General features: G+C 40.0%; 1 protein-coding gene across 8 annotated transcripts in view; it reads right to left on the bottom strand.

Moving 5' to 3' along the window:
* The window catches only part of LOC137974067 (uncharacterized), a 57,402-nt gene that overhangs the window by 25,356 nt on the left and 19,546 nt on the right, over positions 1–12,500 (bottom strand). For 7 of the 8 annotated variants that reach the window (XR_011117392.1, XR_011117395.1, XR_011117394.1 and 4 more), the window contains 4 exons: positions 5,090–5,236; positions 4,201–4,338; positions 3,661–3,706; positions 1–580 (listed from right to left, as the gene is read on the bottom strand). The exon at positions 1–580 is cut by the window's left edge and continues 167 nt beyond it. The exons of the other annotated variant lie outside the window; for it this stretch is intronic. The gene's annotated coding sequence lies outside the window, so the exon portion shown is untranslated. The remainder of the gene's footprint in view (positions 581–3,660; positions 3,707–4,200; positions 4,339–5,089; positions 5,237–12,500) is intronic. 8 annotated transcript variants of the gene reach the window in all.

Here is a 12,500-nt window from a genome sequence, read left to right as displayed (position 1 = left end):
ATCTGTGATGTTTCTAATGATGGCACCAGTGATCCTTTTGAGAGCTGACGGTCCTACTGTTAGCACTGTTTTGTTGGCTATCACTTTTTGTTTCGATGTCTGGATGACGAACTTGCTTCCATCCTTATCGACTGAGGTCACTTTCTCTGAAAGAAATATTTTTCCACTTCGACTTTGCACTTCCTCCTTCAGCTTTTCAATTCCTTCGGACAGTCCCCTAGCGGGTCTAAGATCTTCCATCCTTTGGTTTTCATCCCAAAGTGTTTCTTGGAGATATATTTTATAACTTTCAGGGTTGATCTCTTGCATGTAGCTACCGTTAAAGCCGTACACATATTCCATAAACTTAGCTCCTTCGGGTAACAAAACGCCAGACAGAAATTCCCCTGCTGTAGGAAAGTTGGAAGAATTTGCCTTGGTCACATTTTCTGCAGTTTGCTTAACGGAAAATTTTGAAAACATTTGGGACGCCTTCGGTTTAAGGGTGTCGAAATTGTCTCCAAAGACACCGCCAAATTCAACTCGAGTAATCTTTCGCTCATACAGGTCATGATATACATTAAGATCCCAAAAAAGAGAGCTGGAAGAAGAAGGAAAAAAATTCAAGGATAGTAATATCTCTAATAATAACAATCAGCAACGATAATGATAAAACACGCTTATTTATACTTTTTCGGTTTTAGATTAGTTCGAGGACCCTTTATATTTATAACTTCCGCTCCCTAGTTTTCAAATGCAGTACTTGAATAAAATAAGTATTTAAACATTAGAAGAGGCATATTCCATGATACCAGTTACAAAGATATATAGAAAGGTTAAACTAGGATACAAGTTGGATGACATCAAAGTGAAGCACCAGCTCTTCATGGGTGATCTTAAGCTCTTTGCTAAAGAGCTGGACTCTTTCAGTCCTAAGAATGAGACATAGATCATTTTGCTCTAACGCCAGACGATTTTACTAATCAATAAGAGCAACTTCAGGGATGAAGGGGTTAAGGACTCATAAGTTGCGAGGCTTGTCTCTGAAGGAGAGAAAGTAATCTGTCTTGGTCTATAAAGAACTGCAATCAGGTGGTGTTAATTAAGGAAATGCAAGAGAGAGAACATCGAAGGCCGATGAAGCAAAGATGATCGCAATGGATGAGACATTCAATGTGATAGTGTCATTGAAGCTAGCTATAGAAGACCGGACATGTCGATATAGCTGTGCCAGGAGATCAGACAATTCATAACGAGGAAAATGAAATAGTTGAGAAACATACCAGGAACCCGTTGCTCGAAAAGCCATTTGTGGAATTGCCACCCGCTTGTTTTAAAATCTGGTCTTTAAGCATGTTTTCAAGATAACTAAAAAGCAAAATGGTGCGAAAATTGATGAGCTAAAACCTCTCACTTATTCAGATACAGAGGGAAGTGTGACACCCGAAAACTCTCGGGACTTTCGTGGAACCGGCCCAAAGAGGATGTGTCCAGGGGCCCGTTTCTCGAAAGTCCCGAAACTTTTCGGGCCCGAAAAGCCATCTGTGAAATTGCCAACCGCTTGTTCTGGAGAGCCGGTCTTTTAATATGTTTTCAAGGTAAGAAAAAGAAAAATAACTGTGAAGTTTGACGAATTAAATCCTCTCTTTTCTTGAGATACAAAGGGAATTGTGACACCCGAAAACGGCCCGTAAAGTTTCGGGACTTTCGAGAAACGGCCTCCAGGTACCGAATGTTGTAGGCTCATAGGGATGAGGAAAAAATGAACCTGGAGACTGAAGTGGCTAAAAAAGCTGGACATTAAAATTAGAACTCCATTGCTCCCAAAAACAATGAACAGCAAGAATTCTAAGTAAAGAATTAGATATTTAGAGTAAGGACCCCAAGAGACCATTGGTAATGAGTTACGACTCTCTTCCAAAATAAAGATTCTTCAGAAAAATTTCATGATGGGTGTGGCGCTGGATAACTCGACCCAACTTTTGTTTATGGGAACAGGAATACAAGTCTGAGGGCACCCAAACTGCCCAAAAAAAGTGTAACATTTCCCAGGACTCCCGGTACAGAAAACTATATGGAAACACTTGATAATTGGATATCTGAGATAAAATTGGAAATGCAGACACCAGTGCTCAGAATAGTACCAAAATACAAAATGGGAGACTGGAGAATAAAAGATCGCAACAAAGTGCAACGAAAAAGTGAATCTGGAAGGAGGTGATGGTGTTGGCAAAATGACACTCGCTCAGGTTTGAGAAAGGTATGCTTGCGACATTTGAGAATGGACTGACTTTTGTGACGTGTGATTTTTGTTCCTAACTTGATGCACGCGGGTCCAATAAGCGTCACGAAGTGTCCCCTCACTCTTTTCTCCAACCTCAACATCACTAGTGTCTCGGAATACCGACAATTAAGGTCACAAAGTGTCTCCCAAATGTAGCTCAGTAACCCTATGAATAACGCTAACCTTTAACCCTTTCCCTCCTAAGAGTGACACTTATAGATTTTACTCTGTCTAACGCCAGACGATTTTACTCGTCAATAGGGAGCCCCTCAGGGCTGAAAGGGTTAACCTTACCTTATTGTTGCAAATAGATAGCAAAAGCTCAACCTCGTCCCCAGGGAGCTTTTCCCAAAGCCAGGGAAAAGCGCCCTGGAGACGAGGTTGGCAAAAGCTTACACTTAAGGAGACACTTCCAGTTGGATGTCAAAATTGGACGTGCATCTAATTAACTGCAATTCTGGAGATAAGCCAGAGGATGCGAGTGACAGGGCGTGTGCAACTGGAAGTGATGATGAAGAGGTTAAAGGTGTAGCTTAGGTGATGAAAAAATTGCAAGGGATGAATTAGAACAAGAACGCCATTTCGAACAGGCTGAAAGTAGGGAAAGAAAGAGAGAACCATGCTCATGCAACAGAAACCCATAAGGGTTGAAACGTGTAACGGCCCCTTGTGTGCTGGGAAACAAGCTTCTGAACATTCAATTTGCTAAGTACCATATTTGGAACACCAAGAGCGAGGGGTTTCCAAATATGGTACTTAGCACTGAAACATTCAACCAATCAGTTCGCACTGAATATTTGGAAACTATGAACGCGCGTTACACGTTTCAACCCTTATGGGTTTCTGCATGCACTTAATGAACTTCCGAGGGAAGAACACAATCTGCACCGTAGGCTAAAAGAGATTATCATGACAGACGAAGACAAGTGAATAGTAAATTTTGAGATGTTTTGATGCAACCAAAAGAGTCAACAAGATCTTGGTGCACATACTAGCAGATAACACCACATACAGACACAAAGGGTCTGTTAGCACAAGCGGCCTCAACTTTGTTTAGAGCAATGATTGGCGTTAAAGGGTACAACGAGAACCATCGTCGAAAATACACTATTGAAAATACCTCAGTAAGAACAAGAAGAATATTACCTAAGTAGTTCCATTTTTCTAACCAGCGAACGCAATGTCAGTACGTAACCATCTCGTGTCAGTTCTGACGTCGTAGAATTATTTTATACCAACTTACATTATGCCTTTATAAAGCAGACGCCGAGAGATCTTTCGGCCTTAAGTGCTCATTAACAATGTCAAGTCTAGGGAGGATACGTTGCACCATAAGCCACTTACGTGGATTTCAAATTAGTCCTCGTAACAATTTAAAAATGATTGCTTCAATATACCTTTCTTCCTCGGTGTTATGTCCAAAGATAACCAACTGTCCGAGACCTAAAATGGAGTTTAATACAGCGTAATTATAATTATTAAAGGCCTGGCCAAACGCTCGCAACATTTCAACGCAACATCTTGCAACATTGTTGGGCACAACATGTTGCGTACTTTTGGCCACCTTGTTGCGATATGTTGCGTGCGTTTGGCCAGTCCATTCAACACGTGTCGCAACATCATGCAACAATGTTGCGTTGAAATGTTGCGAGCGTTTGGCCAGGCCTTTAATTAATAAATTTAATAAATTAAATAAAATTCAATCCACTTGCGATGACTGTTACAAAAAGTTAAATAATCATTGTTACTGTTGGGCGTTTCAGTACATTTAGAGACAATGTAAAGACAAACTAATTTTATGACCAAATACGTCTTTACCCGACTTGCTTTATTTTCTTCGTGACGTTCACACATCAACAAAAATGGAAAGAGTCAAGATATTTTTCCCAGCAACCTGTACGGAAACTACTCGTAAATTAATTGTGTTGAAAACTGACCTACTGTAATATTTTGAGCTTCAGGAAAACGATAGTCAAAGATCTTCCCTCCGAGATGACTTTCTTTTTCAAAAACGCAAACGTTCGTTTCGAGCTTCTTCTCCAAAAGAGTTCGCGCCAAGAGAAGACCAGCAGCTCCTGAAAAAGAAAAGAGAATTGTTTGCTTATGGTTGATTGCTCATCTTTTTTATGGTGTTAAAATAAATAAAATAAATAAAAATAAATAATCAGTTTATTTAACCCTTTGGTAGGGTAACACTAAATTACAAGGGAGGTCAATTCTACACAGAACACATACATACGCTTAGGAACAGAAGGCAAAAACAATTAAACCCGGCTATAGGGAAGTAGAAAGCCACAAACAAGACAGACAACTAGCAAACCGTGGTAGCCATGTTGGCGCCGCTGACCGTAATGAGGTAAGGTACTATGCGTTTTATTTCTCCTTGGTGCCAACCCGGCACTTGTCACCATTTAGTCGTTTTCTGAAGAGACTTGAATTCTTGGTATGTTACCGATGCGATCAGCGGACGTTTTTTTTTTTTTAACGGACAAAATAGTCCTATTTTAAGTGCCCGTCGTTTCTTTGATGAGAGACAGAGAAATTAAGTGAAATGGAGTACGGTCAAGCCAAAACGCAGACTACAGACTGTTCAGACCGTGCAGACCAGGGGTAAAATATGGTGTTACCCTTACAATTATTGAGAGCTAACCGTAAACAGGCTAACCTGAATGTTATTTAGGCCTTATTAGGCTAACCAGATTGATATTCAGGATAACCGAATTTTCATTTTACAGACGGTCTGCACAGTCTGCAGTCTGCATTTTTCAGTGTCCCAACGGAGGATAAGGTGTCAAATACAAAAGCAAACAATCGGTACAATCTTACCCCCACCAACAAAAGCCACTCCACACTCGATATCCACAGGAGTTGTACTTGAATTAGGGCTTGAGGTTGCATTGGTTTGACCCGATGTCGTCTGAGGCGAAGTGGTTGACGCTGCACCAGGTGTGGTCTGGTCCGGTGTTGTCGTACCTATTTCAGTGGAAACAGACCCACAACATAGTTTTCACTTCGTAGTGCAAATTCAGGACAGGCTCTCTAGAAGGGCTAGTTGTTTACTTGAGATTTATAAAGGAGGAGCACTCCTGGTTTAAGTCAGCGGATATTCGAGAATAAGTGTAGCTTTTGACTGCGCGCTATACATACATATAAATCCAAAGAGTGTTCTGTGCAAAATTATGCAGAACAAAATAGATCAGGTTAGGGACCGTCCTAGTTGTCAAGCTGGAGCTTGACACAGCCCTCTGGCTTGAAGGTAGGTATACCTTACTTAAGGTGGGAAGCTCCTGTACCCTCTAGAGGGTATTCTCCCAGGGATCCGAAGGTGCGCTCATTTTACCCTCCTCTTTCTATCAGTGCCCCGTTTTAAGGGTATTTACAGCTACCTGAAGCTACACAGAATGGATAGAAGTCGAAGCAACGATGTGAGGTCACTAGGGATCGAATTCGGGACAATCCTTACCCTTTACGGGCTACCCGAAAATTCCAGCAGGTACCTTTACGCAAATTCAGTCATATATTGTCACTCGACACTCGACAAAGCACAAGATTAAATTAAAGAATTACAAAAAAAGTTAGGCAATCAACTCCATATTACAATGTTGAAATGGGAAAAGGGTTAAGCCTTAAAACAATGCGCAAGCACCATGGGCAGGAGCCGGAAACCCAGGCTGCCAAAAAAATAAGTAACTTCTGTGACAAAAATTTGGTTTTATCAAAGGAGTTGATAATGTAAATTGGCCACCGTACAGAGATTCTAAAAGTTGACGTTTCGAGCGTTAGCCCTTCGTCAGAGCGAATCCAAAGGGCTAACGCTCGAAACGTCAGCTTTTAGAATCTCTGTACGGTGGCCAATTTACATTATCAACTCCGTTGATAAAACCAAATTTTTGTATACTACTTCCCCACCGACGCAGCACCACAGTTTCTTTAGAAACTACCCTTTCATTCTGTGACAAAAGACGATCTCCATACTTATTATGGGAGACGATTTCTTCCTAGATTATTCTGTTTATAAAGATATATTTAAATAAATGCGCTCTGAAATATAAAGTTATCAAATCTAAAATGTGAATTCTTCTCAATTGATAACCCTTGTTTGCATCCCTTGAGATTTGAACTCTAAGTTCCAAAGAAGGTTGTTTACAACCTTACAACAGAAGACAACATCAGCTAGTAAACTTCTATCCTCCAATCGGAGATGAAGCGGAATATTCATGATTCCGCTTCCATCCCCGACTCTAAGGATAACAATCGAAGTTCCTGAAGGTTCATTACGAATTGCTTATCTTTTTTAAGGATAATGGCGCAAACTCTCCGAAAACGAAATTGAGTGTGTCGTAGCAATTAAATTTGGGCGAAAAAAGGAAGTCGCTCATGTCTGAACGGCTCATGTCAAGTTGGCATTAGCCAAGTCCTCTGAAAACCGGCTTTCTTGACGAATTCGGAAACCATTATTTTTTCGGCACGTGATGTATTAACCTACGATCAGACGTTCTTTACTTTACTTTTCGCGCCCTCTCTAAAGAAAAGAACACCTGATCGCAGGATGTATCGTTGTGACCATTTTTCAGTGTGACGTCACGGGACACTTCACAACACTGTTTTACTTCAAGTGCAATGTAAGTGCAATGGTATTCGCTTTAGTCGTTTATAAATAATTCAAGGAGTTGAAATTTACGTTGTTGGACATTTTTGCTTCAAGTACGTGCTTTCGAGTTTCGTTTGTGCAAATTTATTGAAGAGTTTGTTTTTAAACAGACAGCGCCTTTCCTTATATTTGACATAGCGTCACAGTAGTGTTTGTTTTGTAACAGAATCGAGTGCAAGAATACACTTCCATAAATATTACAGCGACTTGCTGGCGTCTTCAATCTAACAAAGCATAACAAACTCGAGTGAAACATAAGACATTGTTGAAATTGTTGTTTCGTAACAACATGGCTATCTACAACTCCGGCCACTTTCAGGTAAAACGAGGGTGTATAAAGCAACTGTCGGCAGAAGCGGAGGATGTTTCACAGATATAAGAGAATCTACGCAATGACAAACCCCACGACAACGTCAGTGAATTTTCATACTTTTGTGACAACGATCCTGGTCAGAAATGAAAAATTGAGACCACCCGTCCCCCAAAATGTTGGCCTTCACGTGGCTTCATTCCTTATTTAGGGGGAAGGGGCATTTCTCGGTTCCATTTTAATCAGTGTTTCCTGTTTCACGTAAACGCGGTGTTAAATCTCTCTAATGTTCTTTACTGCGGTTTCGCTGCATTTGATCATAGTTAGGACTCGGGAAGGTTTTCGTCAAACCAACACAAACTTGAGTGTACTTTTCTTATGTCAATTGACGAAAAAACCATGGAATGTGTTATCCCAAAGCCCTAACAAAATAAAATTGGATCCATGATCTGTCAATTGAACTCTGCGATGATGACTTTTATCTGATAAAAGGTCTCTGGTTGGTGATGCTGTTTTCGCCTGATATCGTCAAAACATTTCTGTTGTTGACGTCATGAAATCGTAGACCCCTAAGTGACCCAGACAAACAAGAGGAAACAAAGAGTCACAAGGGAAATGAGACATAATATTTTTCGGTTTTCGTCGACCGCGTTCTTGGCTCTATTCTCGAGAGAGAACCAGAACAATACACAATTGAGCAGCTAGAACGGTGTTCTAAGTGTTGGTGGTTGAAATTGACGGGCAAACTTGGGGACTTTTTAAACGAGTGAGGGGCTGTGTAAGGTACCCTGGTTTCCAGAGGTTATTTTCTCGCTTTGTGGCTCGCTCTTTTGTCGCTCTTTTCATAGCGAGAAAATAACCTCTGGAATCCAGGGTATGTGTAAGGTCGTGTAAACAGTGGAAGTGACCACGCGCTTGATCTGAGTATCGATAATGGCCGTTGGTCTGCGGCGAAAACACAAAAAAAGGTTCGATGTTGGAAGGAAATGGTACCATAGCGCAAGTTCGGTTCCCTATTCTTCTCCGTCGACAGCAAATTCTGCTGTGGGATCTTTTGTAGAGCACAAATATATGTTTTTCACAGTTAAGAATTCTCGGGTTCAATCGATTAGCCAAGGCTTACATTTGTCGATGTCTTACGATGGTTTTGGCAGCGGTATGAAGACTTTCTCTCCTGATTCCTGCAACTCTTTGAGAGATTTCGGCAATTTATGGTCCTTTATCTGGATACTGTGAGTCCGATTTACATCAACGGGTTTAGTACTAACCATTCTACCTCCTTTTTAGAAACCCAACTCCACAGATTTATAAAGCTTTCTTCTTTTTTCCTTCACTATCGCTAACCTCATACATTTCCTTTCAGTAGATCGAAATGTTTGTCTAAGGCCACGCGGGGGGCTCATGTGACAAAGTCCATTTTTAGTAATAGTGCTCGTTCCATAAAACTGGCGAGCATCGATCGACTACTGAACTGTCACTAGTTCTGAAGCACAGTGATACTCAGGATACTGACTTCCAGCTCTGACGTACACAGTTCATAAAAATTTAATAATAATATCAACTTAAATTGCGCAGTTTCCATGACGAAATGATCGACTAAGCACTACACCAATTTCAATCGAAAATATGACAAAAATCTACGGTTCGGAATGATAAAAAAAACCATGGCGAAAAAAGCATTCACCTGGCTATTTTCCCAAATGACAGCAAATTGACAGTTACATAAAATTCATTATTATTAATAAATTTCTTTGATGGTCGAATTTCAGTTGAATATAAATTAAGAATATAATTCCGATGGAAAGCTTACAATCACTATCATCCGACCACCCTGCGAGCAGAGCCTCCTTTTGTCTTTTTCTTTACTGAGGAGGAGAAAAGTAGGCTCTGCCCGAATCGCGTCAACTCTTTGAAGCCGCCGCAGCCCGAACTTCTGGACTGGTCAACCTTGTTTTCTCTCGTCAAACCGGTTTTTCCAGTGCGAGCGTCCGTTTAGTGACAAAACCGATGGTTATAATTGAGCCTGCTGTACCATGAAAAACCAAGATGGTGGCGAGATCTGGCATATTAGGCTTGGGTTCGAGACTGCATCCTGGCAACATGCAGCGCATATTCAATACAGATCTTACTCGATTCACGCAGAGCCTTTCTCGAGAACGCCAAAATCGAGCAAGCAAAAGAAAGGCTCTGCTAGCAGGGTGTCATCCGACAAAACCCCTCTCAGACTCAGCATAAATCGTTGAGAAACAGCGATAAACATACATCCTTCGAGCCATTCTCGTTCCCAGAGCTGCGATCCTCTTGGCCAGCGCCTCGGATGGAGAGCTCTGGCACTTCCGATCGTTCTGCGCAGTCTCGATTTTTTTTCAAAATGGCGGACCAAGCCAAATCCCTTTCACGAGGCGTTGAATCATGGAATGGAAATTCTAGATTTAAGCGACATCACATTGAAAGGAAAGAAGTACGAGGGTTTGAAGCTATCTGTGCTTGTCATTTCGCCGTTAAATAGCTCAAATACACGTTCAAATGTTTAAGATGAGAGGGAGGACTGAATTTTAAAAGAGGGTTCGGTTGACAGGAGCTGACGACAGGGATCAAGTTGCACTGAATTAAATGCTGTTGAATACCACCGGTGTGATAATACTTTCGCATGTGAAATGTTCTAAGCTCTATTGAAGTAGAGACAATAATATTATAATGCGTAAGTAAACAACCTTGAAATTAGCATTTATTACTAAAAATAAATGATTACATATACTGGTAATAAATTATTTTCTTATGTTTTGCAGCTAAAAGCCTGCCTAATGGTCCTTATGGTACCAATTTTGTCTGTTGCCTAGGAATTATGTATACTTTTTTTATCAACTTGTAATAATCATAATAACAACAACTTTATTTAAGTGTCAATGGATTTAGCACTAGAGAACTAATTGGGGAAACCAATGAAATGAACTCAAATCAAATATGTTTTTTGTGGATGTGGTAAAACCGGAGTACCCGGAGAAAAACCTTTTGCAATAGAGAAGAGAACCAACAAACTCAACCCACATATGACGCTGAGTTTGGGAATTGAATCCAGACCACATCGGTGGGAGGCGAGTGCTCTTACCACTGCGCAACCCCTGCTCCCTATTTGCACCCAGTAGGCAATTTACTCTGTAACTGTTGAACTTCAAAGTTAAATTTCAGTTAAAATGAATCCAACCTAAAAAATTATTGTTTGATTCCCAATAATTTCCTTTGTATTTTAAACCTACTGAAGATAAATAATGATGTTGGGGGACAAATCTTGATCAAAATGTAACTACATGCAGGATGAAGTCATTTAAGTTGCCTGAATTTCACATAAATATTAATGTGTTTACATATTCATATTTTTAGAAAATATATATCATTGGACACCTTGTTCTTACATCTTGGCACTAGCAAAACTGAGGAACTATATCACTCTTTTTGCACAACTTCTTGCACTGGTCGTTGATATCCTTAAGGGTAACTGCCTTAATTGCATCTCCAAAAACCATGTCTTCCATCACAATGTTTTAAAATCTGCTAAGGTTTTGCTCCACTATTCATCATTGTTGACAGTTGTTTGATATATTCACTGTTTTATTCAGTTAACAAATGATACAAAATACCATTAATATTTTTAATGTGAATTTTAACAATGATTGATCACAAATAAATTATTATTCATGGTCTTCATCTTCAGTTTGTTGGTTTGAGCAAATTATTGAAAGTAATAAGATAAATGACAAACTTTGTTGTTCTAAGAGTTATCATAACTTTATTATTATTGCCAATAACAGGCACACTGTATTTTGTGTGTGAATATCATTGCACATTCTAAATTATAAAATAATTAGGATAGTACACGAACTCCCATTAATATTGGTGAATAGCTGTGTTTAGATGAGAGTATGTAAACACAGCTGTGACATCACACCAATCTTGATTGGTTATGTGTTGTCAGACGCATGTTTTGATGGGCTGGTTGGAAATATAGGTGTGTATGTTATGCAAACCCTCAACTGTGTCTCGGGTTTGCATAACTGTCGAGAATTCTCCCAACTGCGCTTGGCATTTAGATGACGCTATGTAAACATGGACAACGTCCTCTATTGCTTAAATAACAACAAAATATAACTTTTTGATTGGTTGCTTTATCTCAAGAGAAGCACTTCCAGAAGGCAGTTTTCTATTAAGCAATGGCCATTGAAGCAGATTCAACCAAGCCTTTGCCTGTTGGGTGCATCTGGCAAAATAGTCCAAAATGCATGTGGGGCTTCTTTTTTATGGTGCAAACAGGGACAGTCTGAATTATGTTGATCTCTTTTTAGCTGACTAAACATTTGCTCTGACGAAGGGCTAACACTCGAAACGTCAGCTTTCCAAATCATTCATGGTGGTAATTCCACCTTTATCAAAATATTTGATAAAACCAAATTTTCCTGTTAACCGTGACACTGTATGCAATCAATGTAACATGGAGACAATTTAGCATGTAACAGGGTCCCTCATGCGTGAGCCCAAGTGTTGACGCCTGTCGAAGAATAGGTTATTGGCTAAGCTCTTCTGACCCTACAATTTACCAGTTTATAAATTATATACTAGCCCAAAACAGCGATGTGAATTCAAAGCTAACCAACAGGTACCCAATTTACTGTGGCCATAATAATCCTCTGAAAATGAGAAACCAAAAGTTGTTTTTCAGTAGCTGTGTACCAGCAGGAGAATTTCAAGCTCTCCTCTGGATAAGAAACTATCCAGAAGATGCAGGTTGTCAAGATTACTTGAGATTGAACTTGACAGGAATGTACCCATTTTTTGTATAGCCCCCCTCCTCCCTTTATCCCCATTTTTCGTCAGGGGCTGTAGTCCCTTTTCATCAGGGGTTGCTCTCAACTGAAGCCTTTTGTATCAACCTTAGTTGTATGATTTTCTTATAACTAATGCAAACTGGACATGGAAGGAATCAAGTTCCAACTTTAATGCGATATTACACAAAGAAAATATACTTACAAATTTCATTATTGCAATAAGAGAATGTAACAAAAAAGTACGCGATAACCGGGTTAGCTGTTGGCTTAATCTTTTCTTCCTCACCACGGACATATTCAAAAGGAGTCAAGGTTTTGCGTTGTTAAACACATGAACAATAATTACACTGTAAATACATGAATCGATCGAGCTTAGTCAAAAATCCTGCGTAACATATAACCAGCTGACCTTGCTCCTTTTTTTCTCGCGTCCCACACCTGGTGAAGGACGGGCTC

The sequence above is a fragment of the Montipora foliosa genome, chromosome 10 (genome assembly GCF_036669935.1).
Source record: "Montipora foliosa isolate CH-2021 chromosome 10, ASM3666993v2, whole genome shotgun sequence".
In the NCBI taxonomy this organism is placed as follows: domain Eukaryota; kingdom Metazoa; phylum Cnidaria; class Anthozoa; order Scleractinia; family Acroporidae; genus Montipora; species Montipora foliosa.
This window is presented reverse-complemented; position numbering and strand designations above follow the sequence as displayed.